This window comes from Anomaloglossus baeobatrachus, chromosome 2, assembly GCF_048569485.1.
Source record: "Anomaloglossus baeobatrachus isolate aAnoBae1 chromosome 2, aAnoBae1.hap1, whole genome shotgun sequence".
In the NCBI taxonomy this organism is placed as follows: Eukaryota; Metazoa; Chordata; class Amphibia; order Anura; family Aromobatidae; genus Anomaloglossus; species Anomaloglossus baeobatrachus.
In genome coordinates, this window is record NC_134354.1 from 232,276,178 (window position 1) to 232,296,210 (window position 20,033).

At 43.1% G+C, this 20,033-nt stretch overlaps 1 long non-coding RNA gene across 2 annotated transcripts; it reads left to right on the forward strand.

The window, feature by feature from the left end:
• Nucleotides 1-171: 171 nt before the first annotated feature.
• LOC142289752 (uncharacterized) lies at nt 172-16,385 on the forward strand. 2 transcript variants are annotated; one of them, XR_012750150.1, is made up of 4 exons: nt 172-282; nt 15,291-15,387; nt 15,914-15,999; nt 16,230-16,385. It is a non-coding gene; the product is annotated as an uncharacterized LOC142289752 (long non-coding RNA). The 2 variants fall into 2 exon arrangements; XR_012750149.1 differs by lacking the exon at nt 172-282 and adding an exon at nt 14,391-14,557.
• The last annotated feature ends 3,648 nt before the right edge of the window (nt 16,386-20,033 follow it).

Genomic DNA, 20,033 nt, shown 5'->3' on the forward strand with positions numbered 1-20,033 from the left:
GGTCTGTGGAGGTGGTGCGGCGGCCTAGGTATAAGCGGGTGTGGTTGAGAGCACACTCCTCACACGAAAATGGAAGATGGTTTCTACCTCAGACGATAAAGACGGCAGATTCGCGACAATGTCGCGTCTGCTGTTACACGGCGCTATCATGGCAGCAACGTGATTATAGTCACAGCATTGAGCCCCGAGGGGATAAAGCGCAGAGTTTATTCAGTTTATCTGTTGAGGTAGAAATAATTAATCTATGCAGATTCGTCAGTAAACGAGTTGCATACATGTGAGGTAAAGCAGGACTCGTGGGGGAAGACATGTTTCTGAACTTCCTGTCAGGAATCACACAGCCCTGTATTCAATCCCAGTACACAGCAAATGGAGGAGATCATAAAGGGATGTTCTGTTACACGGCAGATAATGAGCTCCCTTCTACTATACAGCACAATATTGGAAGCCTTTTCAAAGGTCACAATTCTGAAAGGATATTTCTTTATAATCCTTAGGAAAAATTCACAAAACCATATATATATAAAAAAAAACACAATCTTCATCCAGAAAAACCCCAAATGATTTTATTTTTTTTTGGTCACTCGTATGACATCTATTTTTATACATCAACAGTTAATAGCATAAAAAAAACAGTTTCCTGGGTTTAATAATGGCAATGTTTTCATTTAGTTTATATATAGAAAAGCATTTTTAATTGTAAAAACATGTCCATGATTTATTTAGAAACTTTTTTTGCTTTTTTTTTTTTTTACATTTTATCCCCTTTTGTAAGTAATATTGTTTTACAATTAGCACCATATATTAATGTTGTCCAACATCTTGTGGCAATTTTCCATGGGGTCCTCATCTTGTAGTAATGTCCCCATCCTGCTCCTCATCTTGTAGTAATATCCCTATTCTGGTCCTCATCCTGTAATAATGTGCCCCATCTTTTTCCCCATCCTGTAAGAATGTTCCCATCCTTGTCCCCATCCTGTAGTAATGTTCCCATCCTTGTCCCATTGTAGTAATGTTGCCATGCAGGTCCCCATCCTCTAGTAATGTTCACATTTTTGACCACATCCTGTAGTAATGTGCCCATCCTTGTATCCTTGTACCCTTGTAGTAATGTGCCCCATCCTTGTCCTCATCCTGTAGTAATGTGCCCATCCTGGTTCTCATCTTGTAGTAATGTGCCCATCCTGGTTCCCGTCCTGTAGTAATGTGCCCATCCTGGTCTCCTTGTAGTAATGTGCCCATCCTTGTACACTTCTTGTAGTAATGTGCTCCATCCTTGTCCTCATCCTGTTGTAATGTGCCATCCTGATCCCCATCCAGTAGTAATGTGCCCATCCTGGTCTCCATCTTGTATAATGTTCCCATTCTGGTCCCCATCATGTAGCAATGTGCCCATCCTTGTCCCCATCCTGAAGTAATGTGCCCATCCTTGTCCCCTTCTTGTAGTAATGGTAGTAATGTGCCCCATCCTGTCCCATTCTGTAGTAATTTCCCTTTCATGCCGTTCTTCATATACAGTTAGGTCCAGAAATATTTGGACAGTGACACAAGTTTTGTTATTTTAGCTGTTTACAAAAACATGTTCAGAAATACAATTATATATATAATATGGGCTGAAAGTGCACACTCCCAGCTGCAATATGAGAGTTTTCACATCCAAATCGGAGAAAGGGTTTAGGAATCATAGCTCTGTAATGCATAGCCTCCTCTTTTTCAAGGGACCAAAAGTAATTGGACAAGGGACTCTAAGGGCTGCAATTAACTCTGAAGGCGTCTCCCTCGTTAACCTGTAATCAATGAAGTAGTTAAAAGGTCTGGGGTTGATTACAGGTGTGTGGTTTTGCATTTGGAAGCTGTTGCTGTAACCAGACAACATGCGGTCTAAGGAACTCTCAACTGAGGTGAAGCAGAACATCCTGAGGCTGAAAAAAAAGAAAAAATCCATCAGAGAGATAGCAGACATGCTTGGAGTAGCAAAATCAACAGTCGGGTACATTCTGAGAAAAAAGGAATTGACTGGTGAGCTTGGGAACTCAAAAAGGCCTGGGTGTCCACGGATGACAACAGTGGTGGATGATCGCTGCATACTTTCTTTGGTGAAGAAGAACCCGTTCACAACATCAACTGAAGTCCAGAACACTCTCAGTGAAGTAGGTGTATCTGTCTCTAAGTCAACAGTAAAGAGAAGACTCCATGAAAGTAAATACAAAGGGTTCACATCTAGATGCAAACCATTCATCAATTCCAAAAATAGACAGGCCAGAGTTAAATTTGCTGAAAAACACCTCATGAAGCCAGCTCAGTTCTGGAAAAGTATTCTATGGACAGATGAGACAAAGATCAACCTGTACCAGAATGATGGGAAGAAAAAAGTTTGGAGAAGAAAGGGAATGGCACATGATCTAAGGCACACCACATCCTCTGTAAAACATGGTGGAGGCAACGTGATGGCATGGGCATGCATGGCTTTCAATGGCACTGGGTCACTTGTGTTTATTGATGACATAGCAGACAAGAGTAGCCGGATGAATTCTGAAGTGTACCGGGATATACTTTCAGCCCAGATTCAGCCAAATGCCGCAAAGTTGATCGGACGGCGCTTCATAGTACAGATGGACAATGACCCCAAGCATGCAGCCAAAGCTACCCAGGAGTTCATGAGTGCAAAAAAGTGGAACATTCTGCAATGGCCAAGTCAATCACCAGATCTTAACCCAATTGAGCATGCATTTCACTTGCTCAAATCCAGACTTAAGACGGAAAGACCCACAAACAAGCAAGACCTGAAGGCTGCGGCTGTAAAGGCCTGGCAAAGCATTAAGAAGGAGGAAACCCAGCGTTTGGTGATGTCCATGGGTTCCAGACTTAAGGCAGTGATTGCCTCCAAAGGATTCGCAACAAAATATTGAAAATAAAAATATTTTGTTTGGGTTTGGTTTATTTGTCCAATTACTTTTGACCTCCTAAAATGTGGAGTGTTTGTAAAGAAATGTGTACAATTCCTACAATTTCTATCAGATATTTTTGTTCAAACCTTCAAATTAAACGTTACAATCTGCACTTGAATTCTGTTGTAGAGGTTTCATTTCAAATCCAATGTGGTGGCATGCAGAGCCCAACTCGCGAAAATTGTGTCACTGTCCAAATATTTCTGGACCTAACTGTACACATAAAACAAATTTTCTTATCTGTCCTCCATTGCCTCGGTGTCCTCTTTTCTGCTTCTTGCGACCCGCAGGCACATGGGCCCCGTGACGATCAAGGCCACTGCCCTCAGTAGTCAGCTCTTTATTTCATTTTTGAACTAACTGCTGGCGCTGTGCAGAGTTCTCTGCTGCTCTAAACCAATTGCAGCTGCTGGGCAATCAGAGTCCAGTGCTTGACGTCATATCACTATGTCAGCTGCTGGCCTCTGATTGGCCGACGGCTGCCTTAGGTATAGTTTTGCACTGCAAAGAGCTTCTGTATGTGGCACCAGCAGTTCATTCACATGACAAAAAGCGCTGACTACTGCAGCCCCCAGTATCGGCCGCGATCACCACGGGGTCCATGGGCCTGCGGGTCGCAAGAAGAAGACTGTGGGGCTGCATGTGGCCTGCATGGTTGAGACCCCTGGTCTACATGGAAGGTAAATTGAGCAGAAAAAAATCTCCAGCAGATTACATGCCGAGTCATATCCTTCCCATATATCTTTAGAACATGGTCACCCATGGTTGATTTTATCATCAGGATTTGTATGGGAAAATCCACAGCATATTAATAGCAGTAAAATAGATTAGATTTTACCAAACCTCATCCACATGCTTCAGAAAAACTCTGCTGAAAAAATAACCTTCACACTGGTTTTAAATCGACAGCAAGTGAAAGTATTAGGGAAGTGAGTATTTTGACCATAGCATCATTTTTATGCATATTTACCAAGTGCAGGCAGTATAAACTTGAATGCTTATTGGATGAAGCATATCAGTTGATGTGTATTGAGCGCCGGCGTCAGCACCCGGCAAACTCGGTCAAATGCCGGGGCCCTGTACTGCCGAGGGGCCCACTCGCAGTGGCAGGACAAGTCACCGCTACTCAGGAGGGCCTGGTGCCCGCGCTGTTACCGGCCTCCCCCCACCGAGGATCGCACTTTCAATTGTATCGGCCATCGCAGTTGTCGATAGAATTGAAAGCAATGAATCATGAGATGGAGCGGCGCGCTCCCTCTCTTATCATTTTCCCGCTGTGTCTATCGGCTCTTTGACAGCTCAGCAGCAGAGCTCGGTGACGTCAACACTGCACACCTGCAGTGAGGTCAGAGCGAGCGACCGCAATAGATGCGCTGAGGAGACCAATCAGTGGAGAAACGAGGAAAAGTGAGTATATATTCAATCACTGTGGCCAGACAACTATGAGGGCTGTATACTACATGAAGGTGCCTAATGCTGTCTGGGTCTGCATTGTGAGATTTTCGGGCTGTATACTACAGTGCCTTATGAAAGTATTCGGCCCCCTTGAATTTTTAAACCTTTTCCCACATTTCAGGCTTCAAACATAAAGATAAAAAAATTAAATTTTATGGTGAAGAATCAACAACAAGTGGGATACAATTGTGAAGTTGAACAAAATTTATTGCTTATTTTAAACTTTTGTAAAAAATAATAAACTGAAAATTGGGGCGAGCAATATTATTCATCCACTTTACTTTCAGTGCAGCAAACTCACTCCAGAAGTTTATTGAGGATCTCTGAATGATCCAATGTTGTCCTAAATGACTGATGATCATAAATATAAGCCACCTGTGTGTAATCTAGTCTCCGTATAAATGCACCCGCTCTGTGATAGTCTCTGTTCTGTTTAAAGTGTAGCGAGCATCATGAAGACCAAGGAACATAACAGGCAGGTCCGTAATACTGTTGTGGAGAAGTTTAAAGCCGGATTTGGCTACAAAAAGATTTCCAATACTTTAAACATCCTGTAATACTATTGTATGTACTGAGGATTTCGATTGCGTTAGGGCAATGACAACCAGAGACGAGTTCTTGGTGCAAAAGACGTTTTATAATATGTAACTGTAATATGTGCACAGAACAGAATATACACAATAATAAGTAACCGCAATACGTAAACAGAACAAAATATACACAGTAATATGTAACCGCAATATGCACACAGAACAGTATATACACAGTGGAACATAAACACAGTAAATACCTGCTGGGTTCAGAGCAAAGGGGAATTCCCGGGGCCACACACCGGACTCCCCCAGGGAGACCACCAGGAGCGAACCCCTATACAGGGGCTGTCCGGCAATCACCCCAGAAGGCCTAAATGCGCAGCAGCCGGGACACAAAAAGGGCAACAGATATAGTCCAAAAAATGTCCGTACGTGATGTGAGTCCTAGGGTGGATATGAACGGAAGGGACCGGGCAGAAGTGCCGACCAGAGACGACAGACAGAGTCCGAGCACAGTTGGATGAGAGGTGAAGTCCAGAGCTGGTGTCAGGTGTTTCCACTGGATCCAAACAGCAATCAGGAGATGAGAGCAGCAGGGCAGGAGTACACAGGAAGCAGTATACTCAGGCAACTAGACTAAGCTTAGGGGCGGCTTTTAAACAGATGGACAGGAAGTAGGGCAACAGAACAGAAAACTCCATGTTAACAAAGGGCAAGATCCTTCAAAAGAAAACTGGAAATCCCGGAACTCTGACACATCCCAAGACACACTGTGCAAGCGATTATATTGAAATGGAAGGACTATCATACCACTGCAAATCTACCAAGACCAGGCTGTCCCTCAATAATTTCATCTCAAACAAGGAGAAGACTGATCAGAGATGCAGCCAAGAGTCCCATGATCACTCTGGATGAACTGCAGAGATCTACAGCTGAGGTGGAAGAGTCTGTCCATAGGACAACAATCAGTCGTACACTATACAAATCTGGCCTTTATGGAAGAGTGGCAAGAAGAAAGCCATTTCTCAAAGATATCCATAAAAAGTGTCATTTAAAGTTTGCCACAAGCCACCTGGGAGACACACCAAACATGTGGAAGAAGGTGCTCTGGTCAGATGAAACCAAAATCGAACTATTTTGGCACAATGCCAAACGATATGTTTGGTGTAAAAGCAACACAGCTCATCACCCTGAAAATGCCATCCCCACTGCCAAACATGGTGGTGGCAGCATCATAGTTTGTGGCTGCTTTTCTTCAGCAGGGACAGGGAAGATGGTTAAAATTGATGGGAATATGGATGGAGCCAAATACAGGACCGTTCTTGAAGAAAACCTGTTAGAGTCTGCAAAAGACCTGAGACTGGGATGGAGATTTGTCTTTCAACAAGACAATGATCCCAAACATAAAACAAAATCTACAATGGAATGGTTCACAAATAAACATATCCAGGTGTTAGAATGGCCAAGTCAAAGACCTGAATCCAATTGAGAATCTGTGGAAAGAGCTGAAAACTGCTGTTCACAAACGCTCTACATCCAACCTCACTAAGCTCCAGCTGTTTGCAAAGGAAGAATGGGCAAGAACTTCAGTCTCTTGATGTGCAAAACTGATAGAGACATACCCCAAGCGACTTGCCGCTGTAACCGCAGCAAAAGGTGGCATTACAAAGTATTAATTTAAAGGGGACGAATAATATTGCACGCCACAATTTTCAGTTTATTATTTTTTATAAAAGTTTAAAATAAGCAATAAATTGCGTTCAACTTCACAATTGTGTCTCACTTGTTGATTTCGCAAGGCACTGTACATGAAGTTGCCTAATGCTATCTGGGTCTGTACTGTGCTATATACAGGCTTTATACTACATGAAGGATGCCTAATGCTATCTGAGTCTGCACTGTGCTATATATGGGCTGTATACTACATAAGGGTACCTAATGCTATATGGGTCTGTATTGTGCTATATGGGGGCTGTATACTACATGAGGGTGTCTTATGCTATCCGGGTCTGCATTGTGCTATATGGGGGTTGCTTAATGTTATATGGGGGTTGCATAGTGCTGTATAGGGGTTGTATAGTGCCATATGGGGGTTGCATAGTGCCATATGGGGGTTGCATAGTGTTATATGGGGGCTGCTCAGTGCCATATGGGGGCTGCATAGTGCAATATGGGGGCTGCATAATACTACATGGGGGCAACATAATACTATATGGAGGACTATGGGGGCTTCATAACACTATATGGAGGAATATGGGGGCTGCATACTACTATACCCCCAGAGTTGTATGTACCCTCTACCCCGGTGCTGTATACCCCCTCAGAGCTGTATGTCCCCCCACCCCAGTGCTCTATACTCCCCCACAGTTGTATGTCACCCCCCACCCCAGAGCTGTATACCCTCAGAGCTGCATGTCACCCCCCACCTCAGAGCTGTTTGTCCCCCCCACCCCAGAGCCACTGCCCCCTCCAGAGCTGTATGCCCCACTCTGGAGCTGTATGCCCCCCCCATTGCTATATACCCCTTTCCTCAGTAATATATATGCCCCCCAGTAATGTGTATGTCCCCAGCCTCTCTTACGATGTACAGTATATACAGCAGTGTCAGTGTGCTCTATGTGCGGCCATGTCTGTTAGTGACGGCCACCAATCAGCGTGGCACAGACACATGCCCAGGAGGAGCTGGGTGGAGACAAGTGGGGGATGTGAATGAGGCTGTTGCCGGCTTCCCAATATTAGAAATATCTCTAATGTGTCTGTGTGTGTGTGTATGATGTGTATCTATGTATGTCAGTGTATATGACTGTGTCTAGATTTATGTCTATTTATATGTGAATTTCTCTTTAAATATATGCCTGTATGTGAATGTACCTGTGCATGTCTATGTGTGGATGGGGCCCACTGAGACTCTTTCGTCCAGGGCCCACAAAAAACTGGAGCCGGCCCTGTCTCAGATACATATATTTTAGATGTGCACTAAATAGGAGGAGAAATAGGCAAGGAACTGAGTGTGACCCCAGCCAAAGGATACATACCACACAAAACACTCCTAATTTGTTTGTGGAGGTCTCCTCTACAAACCATGAATTGTGGGGTGCCTGCCACCTTTGCTGCCGGCTCGGTACATCCCAAAAATGTCCCTAAATCCTTATGATTGTGTATGGCAATTAATGGTTGAGACACATTCACATCAAAGGCGGGATAGGGTATTTTTGCATCGGTATATGTGGTAATTTTGTGTCAGTACATACTGTTTCTACTGTGCCCACGCTGCGTATTTTGCCGTGGATTTTGACGCAGATGTCCATTGTGAAGCCAGCAAAGTCTATGAGAATTCAGAAGTGCTGTGCCCACGTTGAGTATTTTTCCCTTGCGTATTTGGTGCAGATTTCTTTTTTTCTGCCCCAAATACGCAAGGGAAAAATAAGCACCGTGGGCACAGCACTTCTCAATTCTCATAGACTTTGCTGGCTTTACAATGGACATGCAGATTTTGCTGCAGATTTCTGAAAATACGTGTCAAAACACTCCTAATCTTGGGGTGCCCCTGGGTATGTAGGGCACATCTATAGCTATCCGGAGTACTTTTACCACGACTTTCTGGAGCGAAGTTCTTGTGCTGACATTTTTGGGGGCTGGGCATTGGCTATTTGGCCTCAAATATTCATTACAAAATTATCTCAGATACCTATAGTAGTTTTTTCAATGGGAAGGGGGTCATGTGACACATCAAACATATTGAGAATTTCACAAGAAAAACAATGGTGTGCTTGGTTTTAACATAACTTTATTCTTTGAGGGTTTGGTTTTTTTTTTGTTTTTTTTTCCAATTTCTGACTTCTTTTTGCAAGCAACACAACTCTATTTTTGTCTTTGTCGGATTTCAAATTTGTTTTCACAGTTATTGTTTCTCTTTTTTTACAGATATGAGAAGACAAAGATTTCTCAATATGCAATAGAAGCCTTTAATGAGTGCTCATATAGAAATAGGGCTTCAGCGATTGCATTAAAAAATATATATCCCAAAAATATCCTACTTTAAAAATAGAAAAAAAGGCACTTCATTAATTGTGCCATTAAAAAAAGCAGTAACTGAATAGGATAACTGAAGTGAGCACTAATATATATATTATGAGTGCAAGCCAAAAATTACATACTATATACGGATAAGGCTGCACATCAAACTTAGATAATGGTATAATGCCTCAAGCATATGGACAAATATTGGAATATACAATGAAAAATGCTACTTGCTAATTTGAACATGTGAATAATGAATTGCATACCTGCCATGAATATTAGGAAAAAGGAGATATTTAGCAATCGCATTGATTAATGTAACTGAGCCCCAAGGCCTCGTCAAGGCATATCTCTATATTGGGGTCCCTAGCTCTGTGACCCTACATTAGTGCTCACTTCAGTTATCCTATTCAGTTATATGTAGTTATTTTCTGAATGTGAACACAGCTCCGCCCCTTTCGGCCATGTTTTTTCCATCTCCTATATAAGAAAGTCCTTAGTTACCCCTCTCCACCCATAGCAGTTTTTAATTGCAATGAGATGACACACAGTTAGGGTCACAGAGCTAGGGACCCCAATATAGAGATATGCCTTGACGAGGCCTTGGGGCTCAGTTACATTGATCAATGCGATTGCTAAATATCTCCTTTTTCCTAATATTCATGGCAGGTATGCAATTCATTATTCACATGTTCAAATTAGCAAGTAGCATTTTTCATTGTATATTCCAATATTTGTCCATATGCTTGAGGCATTATACCATTATCTAAGTTTGATGTGCAGCCTTATCCGTTTATAGTATGTAATTTTTGGCTTGCACTCATAATATATATATTAGTGCTCACTTCAGTTATCCTATTCAGTTATATGTAGTTTTTTTCTGAATGTGAACACAGCTCCGCCCCTTTCGGCCATGTTTTTTCCATCTCCTATATAAGAAAGTCCTTAGTTACCCCTCTCCACCCATAGCAGTTTTTAATTGCAATGAGATGACACACAGTTAGGGTCACAGAGCTAGGGACCCCAATATAGAGATATGCCTTGACGAGGCCTTGGGGCTCAGTTACATTGATCAATGCGATTGCTAAATATCTCCTTTTTCCTAATATTCATGGCAGGTATGCAATTCATTATTCACATGTTCAAATTAGCAAGTAGCATTTTTCATTGTATATTCCAATATTTGTCCATATGCTTGAGGCATTATACCATTATCTAAGTTTGATGTGCAGCCTTATCCGTATATAGTATGTAATTTTTGGCTTGCACTCATAATATATATATTAGTGCTCACTTCAGTTATCCTATTCAGTTATATGTAGTTTTTTTCTGAATGTGAACACAGCTCCGCCCCTTTCGGCCATGTTTTTTCCATCTCCTATATAAGAAAGTCCTTAGTTACCCCTCTCCACCCATAGCAGTTTTTAATTGCAATGAGATGACACACAGTTAGGGTCACAGAGTTAGGGACCCCAATATAGAGATATGCCTTGACGAGGCCTTGGGGCTCAGTTACATTGATCAATGCGATTGCTAAATATCTCCTTTTTCCTAATATTCATGGCAGGTATGCAATTCATTATTCACATGTTCAAATTAGCAAGTAGCATTTTTCATTGTATATTCCAATATTTGTCCATATGCTTGAGGCATTATACCATTATCTAAGTTTGATGTGCAGCCTTATCCGTATATAGTATGTAATTTTTGGCTTGCACTCATAATATATATATTAGTGCTCACTTCAGTTATCCTATTCAGTTATATGTAGTTTTTTTCTGAATGTGAACACAGCTCCGCCCCTTTCGGCCATGTTTTTTCCATCTCCTATATAAGAAAGTCCTTAGTTACCCCTCTCCACCCATAGCAGTTTTTAATTGCAATGAGATGACACACAGTTAGGGTCACAGAGCTAGGGACCCCAATATAGAGATATGCCTTGACGAGGCCTTGGGGCTCAGTTACATTGATCAATGCGATTGCTAAATATCTCCTTTTTCCTAATATTCATGGCAGGTATGCAATTCATTATTCACATGTTCAAATTAGCAAGTAGCATTTTTCATTGTATATTCCAATATTTGTCCATATGCTTGAGGCATTATACCATTATCTAAGTTTGATGTGCAGCCTTATCCGTATATAGTATGTAATTTTTGGCTTGCACTCATAATATATATATTAGTGCTCACTTCAGTTATCCTATTCAGTTATATGTAGTTTTTTTCTGAATGTGAACACAGCTCCGCCCCTTTCGGCCATGTTTTTTCCATCTCCTATATAAGAAAGTCCTTAGTTACCCCTCTCCACCCATAGCAGTTTTTAATTGCAATGAGATGACACACAGTTAGGGTCACAGAGCTAGGGACCCCAATATAGAGATATGCCTTGACGAGGCCTTGGGGCTCAGTTACATTGATCAATGCGATTGCTAAATATCTCCTTTTTCCTAATATTCATGGCAGGTATGCAATTCATTATTCACATGTTCAAATTAGCAAGTAGCATTTTTCATTGTATATTCCAATATTTGTCCATATGCTTGAGGCATTATACCATTATCTAAGTTTGATGTGCAGCCTTATCCGTATATAGTATGTAATTTGTGGCTTGCACTCATAATATATATATTAGTGCTCACTTCAGTTATCCTATTCAGTTATATGTAGTTTTTTTCTGAATGTGAACACAGCTCCGCCCCTTTCGGCCATGTTTTTTCCATCTCCTATATAAGAAAGTCCTTAGTTACCCCTCTCCACCCATAGCAGTTTTTAATTGCAATGAGATGACACACAGTTAGGGTCACAGAGCTAGGGACCCCAATATAGAGATATGCCTTGACGAGGCCTTGGGGCTCAGTTACATTGATCAATGCGATTGCTAAATATCTCCTTTTTCCTAATATTCATGGCAGGTATGCAATTCATTATTCACATGTTCAAATTAGCAAGTAGCATTTTTCATTGTATATTCCAATATTTGTCCATATGCTTGAGGCATTATACCATTATCTAAGTTTGATGTGCAGCCTTATCCGTATATAGTATGTAATTTTTGGCTTGCACTCATAATATATATATTAGTGCTCACTTCAGTTATCCTATTCAGTTATATGTAGTTTTTTTCTGAATGTGAACACAGCTCCGCCCCTTTCGGCCATGTTTTTTCCATCTCCTATATAAGAAAGTCCTTAGTTACCCCTCTCCACCCATAGCAGTTTTTAATTGCAATGAGATGACACACAGTTAGGGTCACAGAGCTAGGGACCCCAATATAGAGATATGCCTTGACGAGGCCTTGGGGCTCAGTTACATTGATCAATGCGATTGCTAAATATCTCCTTTTTCCTAATATTCATGGCAGGTATGCAATTCATTATTCACATGTTCAAATTAGCAAGTAGCATTTTTCATTGTATATTCCAATATTTGTCCATATGCTTGAGGCATTATACCATTATCTAAGTTTGATGTGCAGCCTTATCCGTATATAGTATGTAATTTTTGGCTTGCACTCATAATATATATATTAGTGCTCACTTCAGTTATCCTATTCAGTTATATGTAGTTTTTTTCTGAATGTGAACACAGCTCCGCCCCTTTCGGCCATGTTTTTTCCATCTCCTATATAAGAAAGTCCTTAGTTACCCCTCTCCACCCATAGCAGTTTTTAATTGCAATGAGATGACACACAGTTAGGGTCACAGAGCTAGGGACCCCAATATAGAGATATGCCTTGACGAGGCCTTGGGGCTCAGTTACATTGATCAATGCGATTGCTAAATATCTCCTTTTTCCTAATATTCATGGCAGGTATGCAATTCATTATTCACATGTTCAAATTAGCAAGTAGCATTTTTCATTGTATATTCCAATATTTGTCCATATGCTTGAGGCATTATACCATTATCTAAGTTTGATGTGCAGCCTTATCCGTATATAGTATGTAATTTTTGGCTTGCACTCATAATATATATATTAGTGCTCACTTCAGTTATCCTATTCAGTTATATGTAGTTTTTTTCTGAATGTGAACACAGCTCCGCCCCTTTCGGCCATGTTTTTTCCATCTCCTATATAAGAAAGTCCTTAGTTACCCCTCTCCACCCATAGCAGTTTTTAATTGCAATGAGATGACACACAGTTAGGGTCACAGAGCTAGGGACCCCAATATAGAGATATGCCTTGACGAGGCCTTGGGGCTCAGTTACATTGATCAATGCGATTGCTAAATATCTCCTTTTTCCTAATATTCATGGCAGGTATGCAATTCATTATTCACATGTTCAAATTAGCAAGTAGCATTTTTCATTGTATATTCCAATATTTGTCCATATGCTTGAGGCATTATACCATTATCTAAGTTTGATGTGCAGCCTTATCCGTATATAGTATGTAATTTGTGGCTTGCACTCATAATATATATATTAGTGCTCACTTCAGTTATCCTATTCAGTTATATGTAGTTTTTTTCTGAATGTGAACACAGCTCCGCCCCTTTCGGCCATGTTTTTTCCATCTCCTATATAAGAAAGTCCTTAGTTACCCCTCTCCACCCATAGCAGTTTTTAATTGCAATGAGATGACACACAGTTAGGGTCACAGAGCTAGGGACCCCAATATAGAGATATGCCTTGACGAGGCCTTGGGGCTCAGTTACATTGATCAATGCGATTGCTAAATATCTCCTTTTTCCTAATATTCATGGCAGGTATGCAATTCATTATTCACATGTTCAAATTAGCAAGTAGCATTTTTCATTGTATATTCCAATATTTGTCCATATGCTTGAGGCATTATACCATTATCTAAGTTTGATGTGCAGCCTTATCCGTATATAGTATGTAATTTTTGGCTTGCACTCATAATATATATATTAGTGCTCACTTCAGTTATCCTATTCAGTTATATGTAGTTTTTTTCTGAATGTGAACACAGCTCCGCCCCTTTCGGCCATGTTTTTTCCATCTCCTATATAAGAAAGTCCTTAGTTACCCCTCTCCACCCATAGCAGTTTTTAATTGCAATGAGATGACACACAGTTAGGGTCACAGAGCTAGGGACCCCAATATAGAGATATGCCTTGACGAGGCCTTGGGGCTCAGTTACATTGATCAATGCGATTGCTAAATATCTCCTTTTTCCTAATATTCATGGCAGGTATGCAATTCATTATTCACATGTTCAAATTAGCAAGTAGCATTTTTCATTGTATATTCCAATATTTGTCCATATGCTTGAGGCATTATACCATTATCTAAGTTTGATGTGCAGCCTTATCCGTATATAATATTAAAAAAAGCAGTGTCTCTAAATATTTTTACACAAATTACAGGTAAAGGTGCTAAAGGGATGTATGCATTAACATCCAGGCATTGCGGGTCTTCTTCACCTTTTTTGTCACCGCCTCGAATTTTTGTCACCCCCAGGTCCATCGTCGCCCCCAGGTCCATCCTTGTCGCTACATTTATCAACGTCCCCATCTTCTTTGTCATTGCCACCTCCATCGCTGTCAACATTTGCTTCGCTGTCCCCACCTTCTTCCTTGCTACTACCTTTTGTGTCACCGCCATCAGAGCAGGCTCGACCATCATCATCCCCTGTGAGTGAAAGCCACCATAGTGTTAGATACAATTTGAGAAAAAAAATTACTGAAACTGCTGTCTGCACTACGGTGAATCCACACCAGAGAGGCAAACAAAGACGGGCTACTCATGGCAAGAACTAGTGATGAGCAAGTAGTAAAATACTCGTTATTTGTCTGAGTCTTGCAGAAAGTCAACCACAATTGTAACAGTTATGACAGATTATTGACTTGTGTGTATGTACACCCCCAGTGCACAGATGCACAGAAACCGCTGTGTGTCCCATTGAATCATCCCGGTTACCAAGGCCACTCCTTCAGTGTCTGGTTTACTTGATAACGTTGCCCTATGCAACGGCAGCGGAGCTCCTTCAGCCAATAGCTTCCTTGGTAACCAACCAACACTAATACACAAGGTGGAACGCAAGCATTCTAGCTTCGGCATTTGCACTTCCTTGTTTACCAAGGTAGCCATTGGCTGAAGGTGTGAAGGTGCTCCATAGTTATTTCATTGAGTGTTGGCAGTACTCATTACCTGTCTGCAGCCTTTCCTGAATTTCTGATCCGAAGTTTAGATCTCATTCATGTTAATGAATTGGCAAAACTAATTTGGATGCATTGCATAATACATCCGAATTTCCTTCTGAAAATGGTGTAAACTTTTTTTATATTTTGCACTTGTATAGAACAAAACTTTTACAATACTCCATTCTCTGTACAAGAACATAACTACTATACTTTTTTCACCTAGATATTAGTACAGAGGTGGCCCAGGGATCACTGTCCTTCCAGAAAGCAAAAAAAGCTAAAGCACCTGCCACAAGAAAAAAAACAAAACAAAAAAAAAGGTAAGAACTGGTGATGAGCTAGTAGTATTCACGGTTATTGCGTGCGGACACTTCCCTGGGGAGTTATAGGGATTCAAAGCCAGCTACTCCACTCTGGGCATTATGTGTTATGGCAATTTTTACCACATAATGCCCAGAGGAGAGTATAGCTGGCTTTGAACCCCTATAACTACCCAGGGAAGCATCCACACCGAATAACCACGAATTCCTCCTCTAATTTGAGTACGCCGAATCTGATGCAACCATCCGCGACCTCCTATCTTGTAACCTTACAGACTTATGGGAGTTCAAAATGGGTCAACTGCTACCACCTACACTCTATAACCATTTTTGGGGGGTTACAGCTGCGGCAAGAAACGTCAGAGGCACCCCAAATTGCTAGGGTGTCTAGGGGAGACCCTTCTGAACACCCCCTAAACAGATAGAGTGCCTCTGACGTTTCTAGCCGCAGCTGTAACACCCCCCATGACTTTTATAATACTGCATTCTCTGTACAAGAATATAACTACTATACTTTTCCACCTAGATATTAGTACAGAGGTGGCCCAGGGATCACTGTCCTTCCAGAAAGCAAAAAAAGCTAAAGCACCTGCCACAAGAACAAAAAACAAGGTAAGAATTAGTGATGAGCTAGTAGTATTCACGGTTATTGCGTGCGGACGCTTCCCTGGGGAGTTATAGGGATTCAAAGCCAGCTACTCCACTCTGGGCATTATGTGGTTTGGCAATTTTTACCGCATAATGCCCAGAGGAGAGTAGAGCTGGCTTTGAACCCCTATAACTATAATGCCCCACCCCCCAAAACTTTCATATACTTAATGACTTCTCTTTTTATGTTTAAGGTGGATCAAGTTGGAAATCTCAAGACCCCCCCCCCCCCCACCTGTGGCACACAATGTTGTATGGAAGAACCAAGGCCAAAGATTGGAGCGGCGATTTTCCTCAAAGCCCAATGCTTTTTTGTTTTTTTCTTACTTAATAAATGATAATTTCATAGACTGCATTGTTGACCCTAACTTGAGTATGCTTAATCTGATGCATCCATCCGCGGCCTCCTATCTTGTAACCCCCACAGTGTTATCTGGAGGTGGGGTGGGTGGTTGAAACTGTGGCAACCACTACTACCACCCACAATCTGTCACCATGTTGGAGGGTTACAACTCTGGCTAGAAAAGTCAGAGGCAGGTTCGGCGTCAGCACCCATCAAACCCGGTCAAATACCGGGGCCCTGGGCTGCCTTGGGGGGGAAGCCACTCGCAGTGGCAGGACAAGTCACCGCTACTCAGGGGGGCCTGGTGCCCGCGCTATCACCGGCCTTCCCCCTGCCGAGGATCGCACTTTCAATGGTATCGGCATCGCAGTTGCCGATACAATTGAAAGCAATGAATGATGAGATGGAGCGGCGCGCTCTCTCTCTTATCATTCTCCCAGTGTCTGTTAGCTCTTTGACAGCTCAACAGCAGAGCTCCGTGACGTTAACACCGCGCGCCTGCAGTGAGGTCAGAGCGAGCGACAGCAATGGACGCGCTGAGGAGACCGATCAGCGGGGAAACGAGGAAAAGTGAGTATGTATTCAATCACTGTGGCCAGACAACTATTGGGGCTGTATTCTACATGAAGGTGCCTAATGCTATCTGGGTCTGCATTGTGCGATATAAGAGCTGTATACTACATGAAGGTGCCTAATGCTATCTGGGTCTACACTGTGCTATATACGGGCTGCATACTACATGAAGGTGCCTAATACTATATGGGTCTGCACTGTGCTATATACTGGCTGTATACTACATGAAGGTGCCTAATGCTATATGGGTCTGCATTGTGCTATATGGGGGCTGCTTAATGTTATATGGGGGTTGCATATTGCCATATGGGGGTTACATAGTGCCATATGGGGGTTTGCATAATGCCATATGGGGGGTTGCATAGTGCCATATGGGGTTGCATAGTGCCATATAGGGGCTGTATAGTGCCATATGGGGGCTGCATAGTGCCATATGGGGGCTGCATAATACTACATGGGGGCCACATAATACTATATGGAGGACTATGGGGGGTTCATAAGACTATATGGAGGAATATGGGGGCTGCATTACTACTATACCCCCAGAGTTGTATGTCCCCTCCACCCCAGTGCTGTATACCCCCTCAGAGCTATATGTCCCCCCACCCCAGTGCTGTATACCCCCCCACATTTGTATGTCACCCCCCACCCCAGAGCTGTATACCCCCAGAGCTGCATGTCACCCCCCCCATCTCAGAGCTGTTTGTCCCCCCCACCCCAGGGCCACTGCCCCCCTCTAGATCTGTATGTCCCACTCTGGAGCTGTATGCCCCCCCCCCATTGCTGTATACCCTTTTTCTCAGTAATATCTATGCCCCCCAGTAATGTGTGTGTCCCCAGCCTCTCTTGTGATGTACTGTATATACAGCAGTGTCAGTGTGTTCTATGTGCGTCCATGTCTGTTAGTGACGGCCACCAATCAGCGTGGCACAGACACATGCCCAGGAGGAGTTGGATGGAGACAAGTGGGTGATGTGAATGAGGCTGTTGCCAGCTTTCCAATATTAGAAATATCTCTAATGTGTCTGTGTGTGCATGTATGATGTGTATCTATGTTAGTCAGTGTATAGGACTGTGTCTAGATTTATGTCTATTTATATGTGTTTTTGTGAATTACTCTTTAAATATGTATGTGTATGCCTGTATGTGTAGATGGGGCCCACTGAGACTCTTTTGCCCAGGGCCTACAAAAACCTGGAGCCGGCCAGGGCCTACAAAAACCTGGAGCCGGCCCTGTGTGTATTTATTTGTGTAATGAAGAAAATTGTAGCCTAAGGATATCAACATTCTTTATCATGGTGTGCAGAATTATTAGGCAGCTTGTTTTCCTCAAGTAAAATGGGCCAAATAAGAGCTTTATTAAGGCCCTGTCACACACAGAGATAAATCTGCAGCAGATCTGTGGTTGCAGTGAAATTGTGGACAATCAGTGCCAGGTTTGTGGCTGTGTACAAATGGAACAATATGTCCATAATTTTACTGCAACCACAGATCTGCCAAAGCTTTATCTCTGTGTGTGACAGGGCCTTTAGAGTCAGACATGTCAAAAAGTGTTACAAGTCTTTCACAGGAATGCAGCACTCTTGAAATTGTTATTGTTAAGATGTTGGGGTTTGATAATAGCACCATTAAAAGATTTGTTGCAAATAGTCAACAGGGTTGCAAAAAACATTGAGAAAAAAAGGCACTTATTAACTCATACAGATTTGAGAATAATTAAACATGAAGCAACTAGGAGCTCATTATCCTTCAGAGTCGTCATATTCCAGAACCGCAACCTCTGGCCAGAAGTAGGTGTTCAGTGCTTACAGACATGGCCAAGGTAAGGAAGGCTGAAACATGACCACCATTGAAGGTCAATACAGGTTTTTCAAAGGTTTTATGGACTGATGAGATGAGAGTGACTCTTGAAAGAGCAGATGGATGGCCAGTGATGAGCGAGTGTGATCGCCACTGGTCAATACTCGATCGACTATCGGAGTGCTTGTTCTGTCCCCACTTAAAGGCGATGGAAGGTGCGTAGTTGTGAGAGGTTGTGAGAATCTTACCTTCGTTTTCTTTGTCGCTCCATTGGGAGACCCAGACAATTGGGTGTATAGCTATGCCTCCGGAGGCCACACAAAGTATTACACTAAAAGTGTAAAGCCCCTCCCCTTCTGCCTATACAGCCCCCGTGCTCACGGGCTCCTCAGTTTTTATGCTTTGTGCGAAGGAGGCAGACATCCACGCATAGCTCCACAGCTTGGTCAGCAGCAGCTGCTGACTAGGTCGGATGGAAGAAAAGAGGGCCCATAACAGGGCCCCCAGCATGCTCCCTTCTCACCCCACTTTGTCGGCGGTGTTGTTAAGGTTGAGGTACCCATTGCGGGTACACAGGCAGGAGCCACATGCTGTTTTCCTTCCCCATCCCTTAATGGGCTCTGGGTGAAGTGGGATCCGGATCGGTCTCCAGGCACTGGGACCGTGCTCCCTCCGCAGCCCCTGGGAATCTGCTGGATAGGAGCTGGGTATCGTCAGGGACAAGGCCCTGCTACTATGAGGTACTCTGTGTCCCCGTGGGGACCGCGCATGGAGCGCTGGTGCCATACACATTACAGCACTGCTGGGTGTGTTAGTGCGCCGGGCATGGAGCACTTGTGCCAGACACTTTCCAGCTCTGCTGGGTGTGTTAGTGCGCCGGACATGGAGCGCTTGTGCCAGACACTTTCCAGCTCTGCTGGGTGTGTTAGTGCGCCGGACATGGAGCGCTTGTGCCAGACACTTTCCAGCTCGGCTGGGTGTGTTAGTGCGCCGGACATGGGGCGTTTGTGCCAGTCACTTTCCAGCACTGCTGGGTGTGTTAGTGCGCCGGACATGGAGCGCTTGGGCCAGACACTTTCCAGCTCGGCTGGGTGTGTTAGTGCGCCGGACATGGGGCGCTTGTGCCAGACACTTTCCAGCACTGCTGGAGGTGTTAGTGCGCCGGGGGACTACGCGCGGCCGCGCTTATTGCCGGCCGCGCTTATAACTTTAGTCCCCGGCTTCTGCGGCCTAGTGTCGTTTATTCCCGCCCACAGGCCTGCCAGTCAGGGGAGGGGCGGGA